The 14,453-nt window shown below is 47.7% G+C and overlaps 36 non-coding genes and 6 pseudogenes across 36 annotated transcripts; all 42 read left to right on the plus strand.

Moving 5' to 3' along the window:
* Positions 1 to 173: 173 nt before the first annotated feature.
* On the plus strand, positions 174 to 293 carry LOC145150972 (5S ribosomal RNA). Its single transcript, XR_013731773.1, has one exon. It is a non-coding gene; the product is annotated as a 5S ribosomal RNA (ribosomal RNA).
* Positions 294 to 479: 186 nt separating this feature from the next.
* Positions 480 to 598, plus strand: LOC145148937 (5S ribosomal RNA). The gene has a single exon (XR_013729799.1). It is a non-coding gene; the product is annotated as a 5S ribosomal RNA (ribosomal RNA).
* Positions 599 to 826: 228 nt separating this feature from the next.
* LOC145154345 (5S ribosomal RNA) lies at positions 827 to 945 on the plus strand. Its single transcript, XR_013734820.1, has one exon. It is a non-coding gene; the product is annotated as a 5S ribosomal RNA (ribosomal RNA).
* Positions 946 to 1,181: 236 nt separating this feature from the next.
* Positions 1,182 to 1,300, plus strand: LOC145151446 (5S ribosomal RNA; annotated as a pseudogene).
* Positions 1,301 to 1,487: 187 nt separating this feature from the next.
* Positions 1,488 to 1,606, plus strand: LOC145148259 (5S ribosomal RNA). Its single transcript, XR_013729152.1, has one exon. It is a non-coding gene; the product is annotated as a 5S ribosomal RNA (ribosomal RNA).
* A 218-nt stretch (positions 1,607 to 1,824) lies between these two features.
* Positions 1,825 to 1,986, plus strand: LOC145149915 (5S ribosomal RNA; annotated as a pseudogene).
* Positions 1,987 to 2,205: 219 nt separating this feature from the next.
* On the plus strand, positions 2,206 to 2,325 carry LOC145151342 (5S ribosomal RNA; annotated as a pseudogene).
* A 186-nt stretch (positions 2,326 to 2,511) lies between these two features.
* On the plus strand, positions 2,512 to 2,630 carry LOC145149797 (5S ribosomal RNA). The gene has a single exon (XR_013730643.1). It is a non-coding gene; the product is annotated as a 5S ribosomal RNA (ribosomal RNA).
* Positions 2,631 to 2,858: 228 nt separating this feature from the next.
* LOC145148175 (5S ribosomal RNA) lies at positions 2,859 to 2,977 on the plus strand. The gene has a single exon (XR_013729073.1). It is a non-coding gene; the product is annotated as a 5S ribosomal RNA (ribosomal RNA).
* A 219-nt stretch (positions 2,978 to 3,196) lies between these two features.
* Positions 3,197 to 3,315, plus strand: LOC145155371 (5S ribosomal RNA). Its single transcript, XR_013735816.1, has one exon. It is a non-coding gene; the product is annotated as a 5S ribosomal RNA (ribosomal RNA).
* Positions 3,316 to 3,541: 226 nt separating this feature from the next.
* On the plus strand, positions 3,542 to 3,660 carry LOC145150432 (5S ribosomal RNA). Its single transcript, XR_013731258.1, has one exon. It is a non-coding gene; the product is annotated as a 5S ribosomal RNA (ribosomal RNA).
* Positions 3,661 to 3,890: 230 nt separating this feature from the next.
* On the plus strand, positions 3,891 to 4,009 carry LOC145146040 (5S ribosomal RNA). Its single transcript, XR_013726990.1, has one exon. It is a non-coding gene; the product is annotated as a 5S ribosomal RNA (ribosomal RNA).
* Positions 4,010 to 4,238: 229 nt separating this feature from the next.
* LOC145148573 (5S ribosomal RNA) lies at positions 4,239 to 4,357 on the plus strand. Its single transcript, XR_013729451.1, has one exon. It is a non-coding gene; the product is annotated as a 5S ribosomal RNA (ribosomal RNA).
* Positions 4,358 to 4,588: 231 nt separating this feature from the next.
* On the plus strand, positions 4,589 to 4,706 carry LOC145146504 (5S ribosomal RNA). Its single transcript, XR_013727447.1, has one exon. It is a non-coding gene; the product is annotated as a 5S ribosomal RNA (ribosomal RNA).
* A 219-nt stretch (positions 4,707 to 4,925) lies between these two features.
* Positions 4,926 to 5,044, plus strand: LOC145142003 (5S ribosomal RNA). Its single transcript, XR_013723096.1, has one exon. It is a non-coding gene; the product is annotated as a 5S ribosomal RNA (ribosomal RNA).
* A 229-nt stretch (positions 5,045 to 5,273) lies between these two features.
* LOC145148574 (5S ribosomal RNA) lies at positions 5,274 to 5,392 on the plus strand. The gene has a single exon (XR_013729452.1). It is a non-coding gene; the product is annotated as a 5S ribosomal RNA (ribosomal RNA).
* A 231-nt stretch (positions 5,393 to 5,623) lies between these two features.
* On the plus strand, positions 5,624 to 5,742 carry LOC145155200 (5S ribosomal RNA). Its single transcript, XR_013735653.1, has one exon. It is a non-coding gene; the product is annotated as a 5S ribosomal RNA (ribosomal RNA).
* A 219-nt stretch (positions 5,743 to 5,961) lies between these two features.
* On the plus strand, positions 5,962 to 6,080 carry LOC145155867 (5S ribosomal RNA). Its single transcript, XR_013736295.1, has one exon. It is a non-coding gene; the product is annotated as a 5S ribosomal RNA (ribosomal RNA).
* Positions 6,081 to 6,309: 229 nt separating this feature from the next.
* On the plus strand, positions 6,310 to 6,428 carry LOC145134967 (5S ribosomal RNA). Its single transcript, XR_013719453.1, has one exon. It is a non-coding gene; the product is annotated as a 5S ribosomal RNA (ribosomal RNA).
* Positions 6,429 to 6,648: 220 nt separating this feature from the next.
* LOC145148990 (5S ribosomal RNA) lies at positions 6,649 to 6,782 on the plus strand (annotated as a pseudogene).
* Positions 6,783 to 7,012: 230 nt separating this feature from the next.
* On the plus strand, positions 7,013 to 7,131 carry LOC145148750 (5S ribosomal RNA). The gene has a single exon (XR_013729621.1). It is a non-coding gene; the product is annotated as a 5S ribosomal RNA (ribosomal RNA).
* Positions 7,132 to 7,358: 227 nt separating this feature from the next.
* LOC145154206 (5S ribosomal RNA) lies at positions 7,359 to 7,477 on the plus strand. Its single transcript, XR_013734690.1, has one exon. It is a non-coding gene; the product is annotated as a 5S ribosomal RNA (ribosomal RNA).
* A 230-nt stretch (positions 7,478 to 7,707) lies between these two features.
* Positions 7,708 to 7,826, plus strand: LOC145155201 (5S ribosomal RNA). Its single transcript, XR_013735654.1, has one exon. It is a non-coding gene; the product is annotated as a 5S ribosomal RNA (ribosomal RNA).
* A 219-nt stretch (positions 7,827 to 8,045) lies between these two features.
* Positions 8,046 to 8,164, plus strand: LOC145147595 (5S ribosomal RNA). The gene has a single exon (XR_013728494.1). It is a non-coding gene; the product is annotated as a 5S ribosomal RNA (ribosomal RNA).
* Positions 8,165 to 8,393: 229 nt separating this feature from the next.
* On the plus strand, positions 8,394 to 8,512 carry LOC145155498 (5S ribosomal RNA). The gene has a single exon (XR_013735934.1). It is a non-coding gene; the product is annotated as a 5S ribosomal RNA (ribosomal RNA).
* Positions 8,513 to 8,743: 231 nt separating this feature from the next.
* LOC145146227 (5S ribosomal RNA) lies at positions 8,744 to 8,862 on the plus strand. The gene has a single exon (XR_013727170.1). It is a non-coding gene; the product is annotated as a 5S ribosomal RNA (ribosomal RNA).
* Positions 8,863 to 9,081: 219 nt separating this feature from the next.
* On the plus strand, positions 9,082 to 9,200 carry LOC145148237 (5S ribosomal RNA). The gene has a single exon (XR_013729131.1). It is a non-coding gene; the product is annotated as a 5S ribosomal RNA (ribosomal RNA).
* Positions 9,201 to 9,428: 228 nt separating this feature from the next.
* On the plus strand, positions 9,429 to 9,547 carry LOC145149415 (5S ribosomal RNA). Its single transcript, XR_013730274.1, has one exon. It is a non-coding gene; the product is annotated as a 5S ribosomal RNA (ribosomal RNA).
* A 231-nt stretch (positions 9,548 to 9,778) lies between these two features.
* On the plus strand, positions 9,779 to 9,897 carry LOC145134951 (5S ribosomal RNA). The gene has a single exon (XR_013719438.1). It is a non-coding gene; the product is annotated as a 5S ribosomal RNA (ribosomal RNA).
* Positions 9,898 to 10,116: 219 nt separating this feature from the next.
* On the plus strand, positions 10,117 to 10,235 carry LOC145145292 (5S ribosomal RNA). Its single transcript, XR_013726272.1, has one exon. It is a non-coding gene; the product is annotated as a 5S ribosomal RNA (ribosomal RNA).
* Positions 10,236 to 10,466: 231 nt separating this feature from the next.
* On the plus strand, positions 10,467 to 10,585 carry LOC145134978 (5S ribosomal RNA). Its single transcript, XR_013719464.1, has one exon. It is a non-coding gene; the product is annotated as a 5S ribosomal RNA (ribosomal RNA).
* Positions 10,586 to 10,804: 219 nt separating this feature from the next.
* LOC145151316 (5S ribosomal RNA) lies at positions 10,805 to 10,956 on the plus strand (annotated as a pseudogene).
* A 230-nt stretch (positions 10,957 to 11,186) lies between these two features.
* Positions 11,187 to 11,305, plus strand: LOC145149331 (5S ribosomal RNA). Its single transcript, XR_013730182.1, has one exon. It is a non-coding gene; the product is annotated as a 5S ribosomal RNA (ribosomal RNA).
* A 229-nt stretch (positions 11,306 to 11,534) lies between these two features.
* On the plus strand, positions 11,535 to 11,653 carry LOC145154207 (5S ribosomal RNA). The gene has a single exon (XR_013734691.1). It is a non-coding gene; the product is annotated as a 5S ribosomal RNA (ribosomal RNA).
* Positions 11,654 to 11,883: 230 nt separating this feature from the next.
* LOC145155202 (5S ribosomal RNA) lies at positions 11,884 to 12,002 on the plus strand. Its single transcript, XR_013735655.1, has one exon. It is a non-coding gene; the product is annotated as a 5S ribosomal RNA (ribosomal RNA).
* Positions 12,003 to 12,221: 219 nt separating this feature from the next.
* Positions 12,222 to 12,340, plus strand: LOC145155204 (5S ribosomal RNA). The gene has a single exon (XR_013735656.1). It is a non-coding gene; the product is annotated as a 5S ribosomal RNA (ribosomal RNA).
* Positions 12,341 to 12,559: 219 nt separating this feature from the next.
* LOC145147596 (5S ribosomal RNA) lies at positions 12,560 to 12,678 on the plus strand. Its single transcript, XR_013728495.1, has one exon. It is a non-coding gene; the product is annotated as a 5S ribosomal RNA (ribosomal RNA).
* A 229-nt stretch (positions 12,679 to 12,907) lies between these two features.
* On the plus strand, positions 12,908 to 13,026 carry LOC145155499 (5S ribosomal RNA). The gene has a single exon (XR_013735935.1). It is a non-coding gene; the product is annotated as a 5S ribosomal RNA (ribosomal RNA).
* A 230-nt stretch (positions 13,027 to 13,256) lies between these two features.
* LOC145150486 (5S ribosomal RNA) lies at positions 13,257 to 13,375 on the plus strand. The gene has a single exon (XR_013731309.1). It is a non-coding gene; the product is annotated as a 5S ribosomal RNA (ribosomal RNA).
* A 230-nt stretch (positions 13,376 to 13,605) lies between these two features.
* On the plus strand, positions 13,606 to 13,724 carry LOC145134989 (5S ribosomal RNA). The gene has a single exon (XR_013719475.1). It is a non-coding gene; the product is annotated as a 5S ribosomal RNA (ribosomal RNA).
* A 219-nt stretch (positions 13,725 to 13,943) lies between these two features.
* Positions 13,944 to 14,095, plus strand: LOC145151317 (5S ribosomal RNA; annotated as a pseudogene).
* Positions 14,096 to 14,325: 230 nt separating this feature from the next.
* LOC145146808 (5S ribosomal RNA) lies at positions 14,326 to 14,444 on the plus strand. Its single transcript, XR_013727735.1, has one exon. It is a non-coding gene; the product is annotated as a 5S ribosomal RNA (ribosomal RNA).
* Positions 14,445 to 14,453: the final 9 nt, after the last annotated feature.

The raw sequence follows: 14,453 nt of genomic DNA on the forward strand, positions 1-14,453 counted from the left end.
TTTTTTTCTTTCTTGCTATTTCTATGCTCGGGTGGCCTCCGCTTCATGGTTGATGGTTTTCGTATTTTTGGAACGGAGCCGATCGTTCACGTGGGTCCCACGCCTCGCGTACGAAAACAAAGGAGGTTCTGCGTCTTTTAAGACATAAAAGCAATAAGCATGGATACTATTTCGGGTGCGATCATACCAGCACTAATGCACCGGATCCCATCAGAACTCCGCAGTTAAGCGTACTTGGGCGAGAGTAGTACTAGGATGGGTGACCCCCTGGGAAGTCCTCGTGTTTACGTGTGGTTTTTTTTTGTTTTTTTTTCTTTCTTGCTATTTCTATGCTCGGGTGGCCACCGCTTCATGGTTGATGGTTTTCGTATTTTTGGAACGGAGACGATCGGTCACGTGAGTCCGACGCCTCGCGTACGAAAACAAAGGAGGTTCTGTGTCTTTTAAGACATAAAAGAATTAGGCATGGATAGTATTTCGGGTGCGATCATACCAGCACTAATGCACCGGATCCCATCAGAACTCCGCAGTTATGCGTGCTTGGGCGAGAGTAGTACTAGGATCGGTGACCCCCTGGGAAGTCCTCGTGTTGCACCCCCCTTTTTCGTTGCCCGTTTGCGTTTTTTTAGATTTTACGTGCGGTTTTTTTTTGTTTTTTTTCTTTCTTGCTATTTCTATGCTCGGGTGGCCTCCGTTTCATGGTTCATGGTCTTCGTATTTTTGGAACGGAGCCGATCGGTCACGTGGGTCCCACGCCTCGCGTACGAAAACAAAGGAGGTTCTGCGTCTTTTAAGACATACAAGCAATAAGCATGGATAGTATTTCGGGTGCGATCATACCAGCACTAATGCACCGGATCTCATCAGAACTCCGCAGTTAAGCGTGCTTGGGCGAGAGTAGTACTAGGATGGGTGACCCCCTGGGAAGTCCTCGTGTTGCACCCCCCCCCCCCCTTTTTCGTTGTCCGTTTGCGTTTTTTTAGATTTTACGTGCGGTTTTTTTTTGTTTTTTTTTCTTTCTTGCTATTTCTATGCTCGGGTAGCCTCCGATTCATGGTTGATGGTTTTCGTATTTTTGGAACGGAGCCGATCGGTCACGTGGGTCCCACGCCTCGCGTACGAAAACAAAGGAGGTTCTGCGTCTTTTAAGACATAAAAGCAATAAGCATGGATAGTATTTCGGGTGCGATCATACCAGCACTAATGCACCGGATCCCATCAGAACTCTGCAGTTAAGCGTGCTTCGGCGAGAGTAGTACTAGGATGGGTGACCCCTGGGAAGTCCTCTTGTTTACGTGCGGTTTTTTTTTTGTTTTTTTTTCTTTCTTGCTATTTCTATGCTCGGGTGGCCACCGCTTCATGGTTGATGGTTTTCGTATTTTTGGAACGGAGCCGATCGGTCACGTGGGTCCCACGCCTCGCGTACGAAAACAAAGGAGGTTCTGCGTCTTTTAAGACATAAAAGCAATAAGCATTGATAGTATTTCGGGTGCGATCATACCAGCACTAATGCACCGGATCCCATCAGAACTCCGCAGTTAAGCGTGCTTGGGCGAGAGTAGTACTAGGATCGGTGACCCCCTGGGAAGTCCTCGTGTTGCACCACCCTTTTTCGTTGCCCGTTTGCGTTTTTTTAGATTTTACGTGCGGTTTTTTTTCTTTCTTGCTATTTCTATGCTCGGGTGGCCTCCGTTTCATGGTTCATGGTCTTCGTATTTTTGGAACGGAGCCGATCGGTCACGTGGGTCCCACGCCTCGCGTACGAAAACAAAGGAGGTTCTGCGTCTTTTAAGACATACAAGCAATAAGCATGGATAGTATTTCGGGTGCGATCATACCAGCACTAATGCACCGGATCCCATCAGAACTCCGCAGTTAAGCGTGCTTGGGCGAGAGTAGTACTAGGATGGGTCCGCAGTTAAGCGTGCTTGGGCGAGAGTAGTACTAGGATGGGTGACCCCCTGGGAAGTCCTCGTGTTGCACCCCCCTTTTTCGTTGTCCGTTTGCGTTTTTTTAGATTTTACGTGCGGTTTTTTTTTCTTTCTTGCTATTTCTATGCTCGGGTGGCCTCCGCTTCATGGTTGATGGTTTTCGTATTTTTGGAACGGAGCCGATCGGTCAAGTGGGTCCCACGCCTCGCGTACGAAAACAAAGGAGGTTCTGCGTCTTTTAAGACATAAAAGAAATAAGCATGGATAGTATTTCGGGTGCGATCATACCAGCACTAATGCACCGGATCCCATCAGAACTCCACAGTTAAGTGTGCTTGGGCCAGAGTAGTACTAGGATGGGTGACCCCCTGGGAAGTCCTCTTGTTTACGTGCGGTTTTTTTTTGTTTTTTTTTCTTTATTGCTATTTCTATGCTCGGGTGGCCACCGCTTCATGGTTGATGGTTTTCGTATTTTTGGAACGGAGCCGATCGGTCACGTGGGTCCCACGCCTCGCGTACGAAAACAAAGGAGGTTATGCGTCTTTTAAGACATAAAAGCAATAAGCATTGATAGTATTTCAGGTGCGATCATACCAGCACTAATGCACCGGATCCCATCAGAACTCCGCAGTTAAGCGTGCTTGGGCGAGAGTAGTACTAGGATCGGTGACCCCCTGGGAAGTCGTCGTGTTGCACCCCCCTTTTTCGTTGCCCGTTTGCGTTTTATTAGATTTTACGTGCGGTTTTTTTTTGTTTTTTTTCTTTCTTGCTATTTCTATGCTCGGGTGGCCTCCGTTTCATGGTTCATGGTCTTCGTATTTTTGGAACGGAGCCGATCGGTCACGTGGGTTCCACGCCTCGCGTACGAAAACAAAGGAGGTTCTGCGTCTTTTAAGACATACAAACAATAAGCATGGATAGTATTTCGGGTGCGATCATACCAGCACTAATGCACCGGATCCCATCAGAACTACGCAGTTAAGCGTGCTTGGTCGAGAGTAGTACTAGGATGGGTGACCCCCTGGGAAGTCCTCGTGTTGCACCCCCCTTTTTCGTTGTCCGTTTGCGTTTTTTTAGATTTTACGTGCGGTTTTTTTTTCTTTCTTGCTATTTCTATGCTCGGGTGGCCTCCGCTTCATGGTTGATGGTTTTCGTATTTTTGGAACGGAGCCGATCGGTCACGTGGGTCCCACGCCTCGCGTACGAAAACAAAGGAGGTTCTGCGTCTTTTAAGACATAAAAGCAATAAGCATGGATAGTATTTCGGGTGCGATCATACCAGCACTAATGCACCGGATCCCATCAGAACTCCGCAGTTAAGCGTGCTTGGGCGAGAGTAGTACTAGGATGGGTGACCCCCTGGGAAGTCCTCGTGTTGCACCCCCCCTTTTTCGTTGCCCGTTTGCGTTTTTTTTAAATTTTACGTGCGGTTTTTTTTTGTTTTCTTTCTTGCTATTTCTATGCTCGGGTGGCCACCGCTTCATGGTTGATGGTTTTCGTATTTTTGGAACGGAGCCGATCGGTCACGTGGGTCCCACGCCTTGCGTACCAAAACAAAGGAGGTTCTGAGTCTTTTAAGACATAAAAGCAATAAGCATGGATAGTATTTCGGGTGCGATCATACCAGCACTAATGCACCGGATCCCATCAGAACTCTGCAGTTAAGCGTTCTTGGGGGAGAGTAGTATTAGGATGGGTGACCCCCTGGGAAGTCCTCGTGTTGCACCCCCCCTTTTTCGTTGTCCGTTTGCGTTTTTTTAGATTTTACGTGCGGTTTTTTTTTTGTTTTTTTTCTTTCTTGCTATTTGTATGCTCGGGTGGCCTCCGCTTCATGGTTGATGGTTTTCGTATTTTTGGAACGGAGCCGATCGGTCACGTGGGTCCCACGCCTCGCGTACGAAAACAAAGGAGGTTCTGCGTCTTTTAAGACATAAAAGCAATAAGCATGGATAGTATTTCGGGTGTGATCATACCAGCACTAATCCACCGGATCCCATCTGAACTCCGCAGTTAAGCGTGCTTGGGTGAGAGTAGTACTAGGATGGGTGACCCCCTGGGAAGTCCTCGTGTTGCACCCCCTTTTTCGTTGCGCGTTTGCGTTTTTTTAGATTTTACGTGCGGTTTTTTTTTGTTTTTTTTTTCTTTCTTGCTATTTCTATGCTCGGGTGGCCTCCGTTTCATGGTTCGTGGTCTTCGTATTTTTGGAACGGAGCCGATCGGTCACGTGGGTCCCACGCCTCGCGTACGAAAACAAAGGAGGTTCTGCGTCTTTTAAGACATACAAGCAATAAGCATGGATAGTATTTCGGGTGCGATCATACCAGCACTAATGCACCGTATCCCATCAGAACTCTGCAGTTAAGCGTGCTTGGGCGAGAGTAGTACTAGGATGGGTGACCCCCTGGGAAGTCCTTGTGTTGCACCCCCCTTTTTCGTTGTCCGTTTGCGTTTTTTTAGATTTTACGTGCGGTTTTTTTTTTGTTTTTTTTTTCTTTCTTGCTATTTCTATGCTCGGGTGGCCTCCGCTTCATGGTTGATGGTTTTCGTATTTTTGGAACGGAGCCGATCGGTCACGTGGGTCCCACGCCTCGCGTACGAAAACAAAGGAGGTTCTGCGTCTTTTAAGACATAAAAGCAATAAGCATGGATAGTATTTCGGGTGCGATCATACCAGCACTAATGCACCGGATCCCATCAGAACTCCGCAGTTAAGCGTGTTTGGGCGAGAGTAGTACTAGGATGGGTGACCCCTGGGAAGTCCTCGTGTTGCACCCCCCTTTTTCGTTGTCCGTTTGTGTTTTTTTAGATTTTACGTGCGGTTTTTTTTTCTTTCTTGCTATTTCTATGCTCGGGTGGCCTCCGCTTCATGGTTGATGGTTTTCGTATTTTTGGAACGGAGCCGATCGGTCACGTGGGTCCCACGCCTCGCGTACGAAAACAAAGGAGGTTCTGCGTCTTTTAAGACATAAAAGCAATAAGCATGGATAATATTTCGGGTGTGATCATACCAGCACTAATGCACCGGATCCCATCAGAACTCCGCAGTTAAGCGTGCTTGGGTGAGAGTAGTACTAGGATGGGTGACCCCCTGGGAAGTCCTCGTGTTGCACCCCCTTTTTCGTTGCGCGTTTGCGTTTTTTTAGATTTTACGTGCGGTTTTTTTTTTGTTTTTTTTTCTTTCTTGCTATTTCTATGCTCGGGTGGCCTCCGTTTCATGGTTCGTGGTCTTCGTATTTTTGGAACGGAGCCGATCGGTCACGTGGGTCCCACGCCTCGCGTACGAAAACAAAGGAGGTTCTGCGTCTTTTAAGACATACAAGCAATAAGCATGGATAGTATTTCGGGTGCGATCATACCAGCACTAATGCACCGTATCCCATCAGAACTCTGCAGTTAAGCGTGCTTGGGCGAGAGTAGTACTAGGATGGGTGACCCCCTGGGAAGTCCTTGTGTTGCACCCCCCTTTTTCGTTGTCCGTTTGCGTTTTTTTAGATTTTACGTGCGGTTTTTTTTTTTGTTTTTTTTTCTTTCTTGCTATTTCTATGCTCGGGTGGCCTCCGCTTCATGGTTGATGGTTTTCGTATTTTTGGAACGGAGCCGATCGGTCACGTGGGTCCCACGCCTCGCGTACGAAAACAAAGGAGGTTCTGCGTCTTTTAAGACATAAAAGCAATAAGCATGGATAGTATTTCGGGTGCGATCATACCAGCACTAATGCACCGGATCCCATCAGAACTCCGCAGTTAAGCGTGTTTGGGCGAGAGTAGTACTAGGATGGGTGACCCCCTGGGAAGTCCTCGTGTTGCACCCCCCTTTTTCGTTGTCCGTTTGCGTTTTTTTAGATTTTACGTGCGGTTTTTTTTTCTTTCTTGCTATTTCTATGCTCGGGTGGCCTCCGCTTCATGGTTGATGGTTTTCGTATTTTTGGAACGGAGCCGATCGGTCACGTGGGTCCCACGCCTCGCGTACGAAAACAAAGGAGGTTCTGCGTCTTTTAAGACATAAAAGCAACAAGCATGGATAGTATTTCGGGTGCTATCATACCAGCACTAATGCACCGGATCCCATCAGAACTCCGCAGTTAAGCGTGCTTGGGCGAGAGTAGTACTAGGATGGGTGACCCCCTGGGAAGTCCTCGTGTTGCACCCCCCCCCCTTTTTCGTTGCCCGTTTGCGTTTTTTTAGATTTTACGTGCGGTTTTTTTATTGTTTTCTTTCTTGCTATTTCTATGCTCGGGTGGCCACCGCTTCATTGTTGATGGTTTTCGTATTTTTGGAACGGAGCCGATCGGTCACGTGGGTCCCACGTCTCGCCTACGAAAACAAAGGAGGTTCTGCGTCTTTTAAGACATAAAAGCAATAAGCATGGATAGTATTTCGGGTGCGATCATACCAGCACTAATGCACCGGATCCCATCAGAACTCTGCAGTTAAGCGTGCTTGGGCGAGAGTAGTACTAGGATGGGTGACCCCCTGAGAAGTCCTCGTGTTGCACCCCCCTTTTTCGTTGTCCGTTTGCGTTTTTTTAGATTTTACGTGCGGTTTTTTTTTTCTTTATTGCTATTTCTATGCTCGGGTGGCCTCTGCTTCATGGTTGATGGTTTTCGTATTTTTGGAACGGAGGCGATCGGTCACGTGGGTCCCACGCCTCGCGTACGAAAACAAAGGAGGTTCTGCGTCTTTTAAGACATAAAAGCAATAAGCATGGATAGTATTTCGGGTGCGATCATACCAGCACTAATGCACCGGATCCCATCAGAACTCCGCAGTTAAGCGTGCTTGGGCGAGAGTAGTACTAGGATGGGTGACCCCCTGGGAAGTCACCCCCTGGGAAGTCCTCGTGTTGCACCCCCCCTTTTTCGTTGTCCGTTTGCGTTTTTTTAGATTTTACATGCGGTTTTTTTTTTGTTTTTTTTCTTTCTTGCTATTTGTATGCTCGGGTGGCCTCCGCTTCATGGTTGATGGTTTTCGTATTTTTGGAACGGAGCCGATCGGTCACGTGGGTCCCACGCCTCGCGTACGAAAACAAAGGAGGTTCTGCGTCTTTTAAGACATAAAAGCAATAAGCATGGATAGTATTTCGGGTGTGATCATACCAGCACTAATGCATCGGATCCCATCAGAACTCCGCAGTTAAGCGTGCTTGGGTGAGAGTAGTACTAGGATGGGTGACCCCCTGGGAAGTCCTCGTGTTGCCCCCCCTTTTTCGTTGCGCGTTTGCGTTTTTTTAGATTTTACGTGCGGTTTTTTTTGTTTTTTTTTCTTTCTTGCTATTTCTATGCTCGGGTGGCCTCCGTTTCATGGTTCATGGTCTTCGTATTTTTGGAACGGAGCCGATCGGTCACGTGGGTCCCACGCCTCGCGTACGAAAACAAAGGAGGTTCTGCGTCTTTTAAGACATACAAGCAATAAGCATGGATAGTATTTCGGGTGCGATCATACCAGCACTAATGCACCGGATCCCATCAGAACTCCGCAGTTAAGCGTGCTTGGGCGAGAGTAGTACTAGGATGGGTGACCCCCTGGGAAGTCCTTGTGTTGCACCCCCCTTTTTCGTTGTCCGTTTGCGTTTTTTTAGATTTTACGTGCGGTTTTTTTTTTGTTTTTTTTTCTTTCTTGCTATTTCTATGCTCGGGTGGCCTCCGCTTCATGGTTGATGGTTTTCGTATTTTTGGAACGGAGCCGATCGGTCACGTGGGTCCCACGCCTCGCGTACGAAAACAAAGGAGGTTCTGCGTCTTTTAAGACATAAAAGCAATAAGCATGGATAGTATTACGGGTGCGATCATACCAGCACTAATGCACCGGATCCCATCAGAACTCCGCAGTTAAGCGTGTTTGGGCGAGAGTAGTACTAGGATGGGTGACCCCCTGGGAAGTCCTCGTGTTGCACCCCCCTTTTTCGTTGTCCGTTTGCGTTTTTTTAGATTTTACGTGCGGTTTTTTTTTCTTTCTTGCTATTTCTATGCTCGGGTGGCCTCCGCTTCATGGTTGATGGTTTTCGTATTTTTGGAACGGAGCCGATCGGTCACGTGGGTCCCACGCCTCGCGTACGAAAACAAAGGAGGTTCTGCGTCTTTTAAGACATAAAAGCAATAAGCATGGATAGTATTTCGGGTGCTATCATACCAGCACTAATGCACCGGATCCCATCAAAACTCCGCAGTTAAGCGTGCTTGGGCGAGATTAGTACTAGGATGGGTGACCCCCTGGGAAGTCCTCGTGTTGCACCCCCCCCCCCTTTTTCGTTGTCCGTTTGCGTTTTTTTAGATTTTACGTGCGGTTTTTTTTTGTTTTCTTTCTTGCTATTTCTATGCTCGGGTGGCCACCGCTTCATGGTTGATGGTTTTCGTATTTTTGGAACGGAGCCGATCGGTCACGTGGGTCCCACGCCTCGCGTACGAAAACAAAGGAGGTTCTGCGTCTTTTAAAACATAAAAGCAATTAGCATGGATAGTATTTCGGGTGCGATCATACCAGCACTAATGCACCGGATCCCATCAGAACTCTGTAGTTAAGCGTGCTTGGGCGAGAGTAGTACTAGGATGGGTGACCCCCTGGGAAGTCCTCGTGTTGCACCCCCCCTTTTTCGTTGTCCGTTTGCGTTTTTTTAGATTTTACGTGCGGTTTTTTTTTTTGTTTTTTTTCTTTCTTGCTATTTGTATGCTCGGGTGGCCTCCGCTTCATGGTTGATGGTTTTCGTATTTTTGGAACGGAGCCGATCGGTCACGTGGGTCCCACGCCTCGCGTACGAAAACAAAGGAGGTTCTGCGTCTTTTAAGACATAAAAGCAATAAGCATGGATAGTATTTCGGGTGTGATCATACCAGCACTAATGCACCAGATCCCATCAGAACTCCGCAGTTAAGCGTGTTTGGGCGAGAGTAGTACTAGGATGGGTGACCCCCTGGGAAGTCCTCGTGTTGCACCCCCCTTTTTCGTTGTCCGTTTGCGTTTTTTTAGATTTTACGTGCGGTTTTTTTTTCTTTCTTGCTATTTCTATGCTCGGGTGGCCTCCGCTTCATGGTTGATGGTTTTCGTATTTTTGGAACGGAGCCGATCGGTCACGTGGGTCCCACGCCTCGCGTACGAAAACAAAGGAGGTTCTGCGTCTTTTAAGACATAAAAGCAATAAGCATGGATAGTATTTCGGGTGTGATCATACCAGCACTAATGCACCGGATCCCATCAGAACTCCGCAGTTAAGCGTGCTTTGGTGAGAGTAGTACTAGGATGGGTGACCCCCTGGGAAGTCCTCGTGTTGCACCCCCTTTTTCGTTGCGCGTTTGCGTTTTTTTAGATTTTACGTGCGGTTTTTTTTTGTTTTTTTTTCTTTCTTGCTATTTCTATGCTCGGGTGGCCTCCGTTTCATGGTTCGTGGTCTTTGTATTTTTGGAACGGAGCCGATCGGTCACGTGGGTCTCACGCCTCGCGTACGAAAACAAAGGAGGTTCTGCGTCTTTTAAGACATACAAGCAATAAGCATGGATAGTATTTCGTGTGCGATCATACCAGCACTAATGCACCGTATCCCATCAGAACTCTGCAGTTAAGCGTGCTTGGGCGAGAGTAGTACTAGGATGGGTGACCCCCTGGGAAGTCCTTGTGTTGCACCCCCCTTTTTCGTTGTCCGTTTGCGTTTTTTTAGATTTTACGTGCGGTTTTTTTTTTGTTTTTTTTTTCTTTCTAGCTATTTCTATGCTCGGGTGGCCTCCGCTTCATGGTTGATGGTTTTTGTATTTTTAGAACGGAGCCGATCGGTCACGTGGGTCCCACGCCTCGCGTACGAAAACAAAGGAGGTTCTGCGTCTTTTAAGACATAAAAGCAATAAGCATGGATAGTATTTCGGGTGCGATCATACCAGCACTAATGCACCGGATCCCATCAGAACTCCGCAGTTAAGCGTGTTTGGGCGAGAGTAGTACTAGGATGGGTGACCCCTTGGGAAGTCCTCGTGTTGCACCCCCCTTTTTCGTTGTCCGTTTGCGTTTTTTTAGATTTTACGTGCGGTTTTTTTTTCTTTCTTGCTATTTCTATGCTCGGGTGGCCTCCGCTTCATGGTTGATGGTTTTCGTATTTTTGGAACGGAGCCGATCGGTCACGTGGGTCCCACGCCTCGCGTACGAAAACAAAGGAGGTTCTGCGTCTTTTAAGACATAAAAGCAACAAGCATGCATAGTATTTCGGGTGCTATCATACCAGCACTAATGCACCGGATCCCATCAGAACTCCACAGTTAAGCGTGCTTGGGCGAGAGTAGTACTAGGATGGGTGACCCCCTGGGAAGTCCTCGTGTTGCACCCCCCCCCCCCTTTTTCGTTGCCCGTTTGCGTTTTTTTAGATTTTTCGTGCGGTTTTTTTATTGTTTTCTTTCTTGCTATTTCTATGCTCGGGTGGCCACCGCTTCATGGTTGATGGTTTTCGTATTTTTGGAACGGAGCCGATCGGTCACGTGGGTCCCACGTCTCGCCTACGAAAACAAAGGAGGTTCTGCGTCTTTTAAGACATAAAAGCAATAAGCGTGGATAGTATTTCGGGTGCGATCATACCAGCACTAATGCACCGGATCCCATCAGAACTCTGCAGTTAAGCGTGCTTGGGCGAGAGTAGTACTAGGATGGGTGACCCCCTGAGAAGTCCTCGTGTTGCACCCCCCTTTTTCGTTGTCCGTTTGCGTTTTTTTAGATTTTACGTGCGGTTTTTTTTTCTTTATTGCTATTTCTATGCTCGGGTGGCCTCCGCTTCATGGTTGATGGTTTTCGTATTTTTGGAACGGAGTCGATCGGTCACGTGGGTCCCACGCCTCGCGTACGAAAACAAAGGAGGTTCTGCGTCTTTTAAGACATAAAAGCAATAAGCATGGATAGTATTTCGGGTGCGATCATACCAGTACTAATGCACCGGATCCCATCAGAACTCCGCAGTTAAGCGTGCTTCCGCAGTTAAGCGTGCTTGGGCGAGAGTAGTACTAGGATGGGTGACCCCCTGGGAAGTCACCCCCTGGGAAGTCCTGGTGTTGCACCCCCCCTTTTTCGTTGTCCGTTTGCGTTTTTTTAGATTTTACATGCGGTTTTTTTTTTGTTTTTTTTCTTTCTTGCTATTTGTATGCTCGGGTGGCCTCCGCTTCATAGTTGATGGTTTTCGTATTTTTGGAACGGAGCCGATCGGTCACGTGGGTCCCACGCCTCGCGTACGAAAACAAAGGAGGTTCTGCGTCTTTTAAGACATAAAAGCAATAAGCATGGATAGTATTTCGGGTGTGATCATACCAGCACTAATGCATCGGATCCGATCAGAACTCCGCAGTTAAGCGTGCTTGGGTGAGAGTAGTACTAGGATGGGTGACCCCCTGGGAAGTCCTCGTGTTGCACCCCCTTTTTCGTTGCGCGTTTGCGTTTTTTTAGATTTTACGTGCGGTTTTTTTTTGTTTTTTTTTTCTTTCTTGCTATTTCTATGCTCGGGTGGCCTCCGTTTCATGGTTCATGGTCTTCGTATTTTTGGAACGGAGCCGATCGGTCACGTGGGTCCCACGCCTCGCGTACGAAAACAAAGGAGGTTCTGCGTCTTTTAAGACATACAAGCAATAAGCATGGATAGTATTTCGGGTGCGATCATACCAGCACTAATGCACCGGATCCCATCAGAACTCCGCAGTTAAGCGTGCTTGGGCGAGAGTAGTACTAGGATGGGTGACCCCCTGGGAAGTCCTTGTGTTGCACCCCCCTTTTTCGTTGTCCGTTTGCGTTTTTTTAGATTTTACGTGCGGTTTTTTTTTTGTTTTTTTTTCTATCTTGCTATTTCTATGCTCGGGTGGCCTCCGCTTCATGGTTGATGGTTTTCGTATTTTTGGAACGGAGCCGATCGGTCACGTGGGTCCCACGCCTCGCGTACGAAAACAAAGGAGGTTCTACGTCTTTTAAGACATAAAAGCAATAAGCATGGATAGTATTACGGGTGCGATCATACCAGCACTAATGCACCGGATCCCATCAGAACTCCGCAGTTAAGCGTGTTTGGGCGAGAGTAGTACTAGGATGGGTGACCCCCTGGGAAGTCCTCGTGTTGCACCCCCCTTTTTCGTTGTCCGTTTGCGTTTTTTTAGATTTTACGTGCGGTTTTTTTTTCTTTCTTGCTATTTCTATGCTCGGGTGGCCTCCGCTTCATGGTTGATGGTTTTCGTATTTTTGGAACGGAGCCGATCGGTCACGTGGGTCCCACGCCTCGCGTACGAAAACAAAGGAGGTTCTACGTCTTTTAAGACATAAAAGCAATAAGCATGGATAGTATTACGGGTGCGATCATACCAGCACTAATGCACCGGATCCCATCAGAACTCCGCAGTTAAGCGTGTTTGGGCGAGAGTAGTACTAGGATGGGTGACCCCCTGGGAAGTCCTCGTGTTGCACCCCCCTTTTTCGTTGTCCGTTTGCGTTTTTTTAGATTTTACGTGCGGTTTTTTTTTCTTTCTTGCTATTTCTATGCTCGGGTGGCCTCCGCTTCATGGTTGATGGTTTTCGTATTTTTGGAACGGAGCCGATCGGTCACGTGGGTCCCACGCCTCGCGTACGAAAACAAAGGAGGTTCTGCGTCTTTTAAGACATAAAAGCAATAAGCATGGATAGTATTTCGGGTGCTATCATACCAGCACTAATGCACCGGATCCCATCAAAACTCCGCAGTTAAGCGTGCTTGGGCGAGATTAGTACTAGGATGGGTGACCCCCTGGGAAGTCCTCGTGTTGCACCCCCCCCCCCTTTTTCGTTGTCCGTTTGCGTTTTTTTAGATTTTACGTGTGGTTTTTTTTTGTTTTCTTTCTTGCTATTTCTATGCTCGGGTGGCCACCGCTTCATGGTTGATGGTTTTCGTATTTTTGGAACGGAGCCGATCGGTCACGTGGGTCCCACGCCTCGCGTACGAAAACAAAGGAGGTTCTGCGTCTTTTAAAACATAAAAGCAATTAGCATGGATAGTATTTCGGGTGCGATCATACCAGCACTAATGCACCGGATCCCATCAGAACTCTGTAGTTAAGCGTGCTTGGGCGAGAGTAGTACTAGGATGGGTGACCCCCTGGGAAGTCCTCGTGTTGCACCCCCCCTTTTTCGTTGTCCCTTTGCGTTTTTTTAGATTTTACGTGTGGTTTTTTTTTTGTTTTTTTTCTTTCTTGCTATTTGTATGCTCGGGTGGCCTCCGCTTCATGGTTGATGGTTTTCGTATTTTTGGAACGGAGCCGATCGGTCACGTGGGTCCCACGCCTCGCGTACGAAAACAAAGGAGGTTCTGCGTCTTTTAAGACATAAAAGCAATAAGCATGGATAGTATTTCGGGTGTGATCATACCAGCACTAATGCACCAGATCTCATCAGAACCCCGCAGTTAAGCGTGCGTGGGTGAGAGTAGTACTAGGATGGGTGACCCCCTGGGAAGTCCTCGTGTTGCACCCCCTTTTTCGTTGCGCGTTTGCGTTTTTTTAGATTTTACGTGCGGTTTTTTTTGTTTCTTTTTTTTCTTTCTTGCTATTTCTATGCTCGGGTGGCCACCGCTTCATGGTTGATGGTTTTCGTATTTTTGGAACGGAGCCGATCGGTCACGTGGGTCCCACGTCTCGCCTACGAAAACAAAGGAGGTTCTGCGTCTTTTAAGACATAAAAGCAATAAGCATGGATAGTATTTCGGGTGCGATCATACCAGCACTAATGCACCGGATCCCATCAGAACTCTGCAGTTAAGCGTGCTTGGGCGAGAGTAGTACTAGGATGGGTGACCCCCTGAGAAGTCCTCGTGTTGCACCCCCCTTTTTCGTTGTCCGTTTGCGTTTTTTTAGATTTTACGTGCGGTTTTTTTTTCTTTATTGCTATTTCTATGCTCGGGTGGCCTCCGCTTCATGGTTGATGGTTTTCGTATTTTTGGAACGGAGCCGATCGGTCACGTGGGTCCCACGCCTCGCGTACGAAAACAAAGGAGGTTCTGCGTCTTTTAAGACATAAAAGCAATAAGCATGGATAGTATTTCGGGTGCGATCATACCAGTACTAATGCACCGGATCCCATCAGAACTCCGCAGTTAAGCGTGCTTCCGCAGTTAAGCGTGCTTGGGCGAGAGTAGTACTAGGATGGGTGACCCCCTGGGAAGTCACCCCCTGGGAAGTCCTGGTGTTGCACCCCCCCTTTTTCGTTGTCCGTTTGCGTTTTTTTAGATTTTACATGCGGTTTTTTTTTTGTTTTTTTTCTTTCTTGCTATTTGTATGCTCGGGTGGCCTCCGCTTCATAGTTGATGGTTTTCGTATTTTTGGAACGGAGCCGATCGGTCACGTGGGTCCCACGCCTCGCGTACGAAAACAAAGGAGGTTCTGCGTCTTTTAAGACATAAAAGCAATAAGCATGGATAGTATTTCGGGTGTGATCATACCAGCACTAATGCATCGGATCCCATCAGAACTCCGCAGTTAAGCGTGCTTGGGTGAGAGTAGTACTAGGATGGGTGACCCCCTGGGAAGTCCTCGTGTTGCACCCCCTTTTTCGT

This window comes from Lactuca virosa, chromosome 1 (assembly GCF_052849685.1).
Source record: "Lactuca virosa cultivar CGN04683 chromosome 1, Lactuca_virosa_CGN04683_v6, whole genome shotgun sequence".
Taxonomy (NCBI): Eukaryota; Viridiplantae; Streptophyta; class Magnoliopsida; order Asterales; family Asteraceae; genus Lactuca; species Lactuca virosa.